The following is a 6,000-nucleotide window of genomic DNA, read 5'->3' on the forward strand; positions in this document are numbered from 1 at the left end:
TACGATGGTAATATTAATGGCTTTCCGAGTATATATACTCATATAGGTAGGTATAACCTATACCCTACAGTAACATCGTTTCCTATACTTACGAGGTTATTCGCGAGCGTTTGGTAGACGGTACGGGCGCAGGACTAAATAATTTAATATGCGATATGTACCTACAACCTAGTAAGCAGTGTTTGGCAGTCAAACAGCTTTACGGCGTAGGAGCCGCAGCCCGCGATAACGATATTATTATGAACAAACACCGAAACGCGCACGTACATATTGATCACTGTCAAAGTCGTCGTCGTCGTCGTGTAATCGCTGCGATAACTCGTTTCGGCGTGGTTTTTTCTAAACATTTTAAGTCCGTCGGCCGCACGTCGTATAGTCGACCTGGCGAAAAGCACCGCTTGTCGACGGATTTCAAAACTATTCGCCGGGACGATACAACTATTATTATTAGTTATTAGTTATTACATACTAAGACTGCTCATAATGTCGTACCCACACGCGCGTTTAATACACGTATTTTGTATGTTTTATGTGTAGGTACGCGACAATATATTATTATAACCACCCAACCGGCGGCGGCGGCGGCGACGACGACACCTCTTACAGACGAGCAGCAGGTTTTGTGCACGATAACAAATAACACGTGACCCTGTTTTCGTTATTTTTTTCTGTATATTATACAATATCACAACATAATATATAATACGATATGTAGGTATATAGAGACACATATTATAATGTAATATATGGCACACAGCCTCTGCTGTAGACGACGCGAGGGCGACGCCACACCGGAATTCCGCTGCGTCTTCGTTTTAAAAAATGCGTTTGTGTTATAATATTATGAAAACATTATGATTACGGAAAAAAATTATGTCCGATTTTTCCATTGGAAAAGTTACGCTTTATTGTTCTGCATACGCCGAACGAAGCGTTTGTATATACATAGGTACTTGTTGTGCTTATCACAAAACATACACCCAAATATAATATTACTCGTTTATCAAATAAAACGAATAAGTATAGTATACTATTCAAAATATAAATAATTTTAACTAACAATTATTGATATTTATTAATTATAAGTTATTTATTTATTATTATTTGTTTTTTTTTTATTTTATCTAAAGACCCAAAGAAAAAATATTATAATTTTGCAAAGGAAGTTAAGACAGAAATTGTCATTACAAGCAATTATTGGTATATGTTAAAAAATAATTACTATATTATTCATAAAATAAACCTGTTATAAAATAGTCTTACATATTATAATAATACTTATCTTTGTATTCGAGAATTAATACTGTTTCTGATCAATCCTTTTAAATACTAATAAATAAATAATAATAATAATAATTACAGAATTTATAGTAGGTGTAAAATAAAACAATAGAATAAAATATAACAAGAATAATAATATAATTTAAGTTAAAACAATAAAAAAACGAAAATAGAAAATTTTAACATAATATCAAAGTTGTTTCGATGAGTTAATCGTCAATATTAAAATAGTATAAATTATCTATATTATATTAAGAACATTGAAGATGAATAAAATATTATAATATGTTTTCTAAAAATATTGCATTTTATACTTCATGTGAATCCGTGCACATTTACCTCACACGCATCCGTGTGGTTTTTACGCTCATTCAGTGTGACGCAGGAGTGACGATCACCAGTGCGAAACAAATTAGGATGCATACTTTAATATTAGCATTACAATAACCACCAACGAATTTTAGTGCACATTTCTTTGTGACCTTTTTTTTTGTACACTGCATTTTGTTTTATAGTCGTCTGAACTAGTAAAATGACTACAACGATGATAATATTTGTCAATATTTCGGTCTGGTTATTAATGCATAACTATAATAATAATATACGACCGGAGAAACAGTTCCCTAACAAAAGTGGTATTAAAACCTCTAGCAAACTGTCAGGTATATTGTATAACAGCAAACAATTTGGTGACAATACGTTGAATGACGAGGATTTGTATGCGTGACAAAAAATCGAGACTTGCTTTTACAGTATAGATTATTATTTGATAATGGACCTATATTACTTCGTATAGATTGTCCAGGATATTGAATGTTTTTAACTTAGGTTGGTGTGAGTGTTAGAGTTCTTTGTTTTAAGAATTAAGTAGTTCATTTGTATTTTTCATAAGGTGAGAACTGAGAATTAAGTTTGACTAATTCTTAGTCAGTTGAAAACTACGTCTTATTTTTGATTTAAATTTATGTATTTTGGCCAGGGTTCAATGAAGTGATTTATTTCTCTTAATTTGTTCCGTTTGTGTAATTTATTTATATTTCTTTGCACGTCCACAAGTGATGAAAAGGAAAGTATTTCACTTTAGAGTTGGTTATTGTATTTCTGGATAGTATATCTGCTATTTCGTTTCCCTTTGTGTTGCAATATCCTCTAAAGTCCATATAAATCGTATATATTTATTGAATTTAGAAATAAAGTTGTTAATGTTTTAAGTCAAAATTGTTATTAATATTTGTGATTATAAAATTGAATTGATCACTAAGTAAGTCAAGGCATATTATGTTTATTTTTTTTTTTTTATCAACCTAAGAGATATTTGGGGTCCATTAAGAAGAGCTAGCTTACAGATATATATACAAAGATGAGTGGTTAAATTTTCCTGAATGGGATGGAATACAGAAGATGTAGGTAAGGTAATGATAAATTAACAAATTAATTTTACAAAAGTAGAGAAATGGTAGTCTTCACATTAAAGATGGTAAGACCGAAGTGAATATTAGGCTTCTTTCGGTATTTGTAATTACAAATTTCAGTTTTGCACTGTGTACTATGTCTAGCATTTTTTAATTTTTTTAGTAAGTTTCCATAGCAGATTAAACCATAGTCGAGTTACGATATATATATTATATTCAATGAAATGTTGCTTTTATCACCACATTCGAAATGAGTGTTTTAATTACATTAAGGCTTTTGTACACAATATAATATATTGACGTCTCATCATGATCTGTGATTTTAAAAAAAAAAGCTTTTCATCAAAAGTAAAACTAAATACTGTAATATTTTTTACAAATTATGCTAAACACGTAGTGTTGAGAAAAAGTTTACGTTTTGATAATTTTCTTTTATTTGAAATGATAATTAAAATGTTTATTTTTGTTGTTAATTTATTTCGTTCATTCATAATAATTGGTGTCCCGTATTTCAGTGTTGTAGGCTGTACTTTTTCTATCTATGCTAGTATATAGTATAATATACTATACAAAATATACATTATAGGGATTAATATACAATTTAAATGTATGTTATAATTTTATTGAAGATTATATAACGTGTCAATATTTGGTTCATTTATAAAACAGGTACATTAATTAATTGTGTAATTCGTTAATAAGATTTCATGATTTATGCTACAAATTATTGTGATAGGGTTTTAGGTGCAAAATGTTTTAGTAATACAATTGCTGTACGTAGTTTTTTTTTTTAAATATTTACCTTTAAATTTAGAAATATGTTAATTGAAAGTAGAAACATAATATAAATATTTCGTTTTAAAATGTAATTTACGAGTGTTCGAATATTTTCTAATTTAACTGACAGGTAGAAATGGTAATTGATGGTACATATTATTTGCGTGAGTGTGTATGTGTGTATACTGTATAGTTTACTGTGTATTCGTGAGTTTTAGATCAATTGCGATAGCGTAAAGAACAATTTAACAAAGAAATAATGATTAGGACCAAAATTGTTTTTTATATACCCCCTAACCTAATCTTTGAAACTAGCAGTAAACCTATTATCTATAGCGTGAGATGACGGGCGTCATATATCGGGTAAATAACTAACAATTTTAAATTAACAGAGACAAAAGATATGGTTACCTTATTTATTATATTTTTTTACAAAGATAAGTCTTGCATCTGGGTACAAGTTCTTACTTATGCATTTTAATGTTATTTTTTATTTAATGATAAAAATCTTGGCTTTAAATAAATGGTAGTATTTATTTTTATATATGGCATTAGTATAGTACAATAAGTTACGTATTTGTATTAATTTTTTTATACAATCTCTAGTACTTATAATTTGTTGATTGTCCGATCTTGTACTAGTGACTGATGAAAAAACGTTGGATTTTTTTGTTTTCTTTTAATTTCATAATGAATAATGCATTTCAAAAATATTCAACAGTTTCCATTTGTCAGCTTTTAGCGAGAAATAACCAGACGATGGGTCTCATTCAACTTGTTGCTCACTTAGTCTTAACTTGAGGTTCACAGTATAGTATGGATTTTTTTTTTTATCATATAATACATATTTTTGTTATGGATGCAGCCTATGAGATTTTTAAAATATTAAATTAGTCTGCAGGCTACATATACATCTGAATTCCACCCTAAATATAAAAATTGAATTTAATGATATACTAGTTCCATCCCGAGATTTTTAAATGGATATTCTAATTCCACCCCGTGTTATTTATTTTGTTATACTTGTTCCGACCTTTTTATATTTTTAGTAATTTTATTTATTTATGTTATCTTCATAAGTTAAACCTTTATAAAATAATCTTTTGAAAAAAATATAATTTTATATCAAATAAGTACTAAATTGTTTAAATTATCAAACAGATAAAAACAGAATTATAAAATATATTCTATTAAAACTATATGTTTCATTAAATTATATGTATATAATATACAGTCACACCATAATTATTTAAATTATAGTTCATTACATTACTACTGTATTATATGTTTATATCCATAAATATTATATATAGTACGCTAGTACGTAGTGATACTTATATTATTATCACGAACAACTATATAGTACTATTGTACACATAATATAGTAATGAACAAAATATGAACTAGTCTGTTCCTTGCACTCCTACAGATTTCCAGTGATCAGATATACAAAAAGAAAAAAGAATAGCGCTATTTGGCAGTTATATAAATATTATTTATGTAAGAATAAAATTAAAATTACTAAATTTTTTTAAAGGTAACTGAATTATATTTATAAGCACGTGTAAAACATATTATAGGTATGAACAATGTAAAGCAATAAAATATTTAAATATTTACCATCACAAAATTATTTATTTAGTTTTTATAGTCTAAATACAATTTTTATTAAACGACGAATAAAAATATAAAATAGTTTTATTGAAATTTAATAAAAACAATGTTAAAATTTAAAATAAAATTCTAAAATAAAATGAGTATTCAAATATGCAGTGGTAGTTTAAATTTTTAAAAATTTTAATTTCAAGATTTAACATTTATATTAAAAATAAATTGAGATTTCAATCGTAGCATTATAGTTGCTAAATATTATGATTAATGTTTTAGACTATGAGTGGCGTAATCTATGTAAATATTAGTTTAACAATAAAGTATGTTTTAAAAAAAATTGTTTGTAACCTTAGAAACAGAAAAAACTTCAATCTTCAGTTCTGAGAAATTTAAATTTTCGACGCAAATTTGTTTTTATTATTGATTTTGATAGAGAGTATCAAATTTTGATTAGATTGGACTTTTTAAGACAATCAAATCAAAAACAATACGATAGAACGGCAATATTTACATAATTTCAGTTTTCAATAAAATTGATTTTGTTTTTTTTTTTGATTGTAATTTAAAACTGATTTATTTTATTGTGGACATTTACTTTTTAACAATTACAGATGTCTACTTTTGTGCTATTCATAGTCATTTTAAATGTTTAACTTTTTTAGTTTTATTTATATTTATATGTTTATAACATTAATTTTTTCACTAATGATCTTATAGTTATATAATTTGAAATTCAAAAAATATTATTCACAAAGTTCTATAACACGTTGATGTTGACTTATGCATTAAGTTAATACTACATAATATAATTATCATTATAATATAATATACGCAATATCTTGTAATCATTAGTTTAATTTACAGTATTACTAAATGTATAGGTAGGTACAAGTAAAAACAAATTATCTATAAAACATAT

Source organism: Aphis gossypii, chromosome 1 (genome assembly GCF_020184175.1).
Source record: "Aphis gossypii isolate Hap1 chromosome 1, ASM2018417v2, whole genome shotgun sequence".
NCBI lineage: Eukaryota > Metazoa > Arthropoda > Insecta > Hemiptera > Aphididae > Aphis > Aphis gossypii.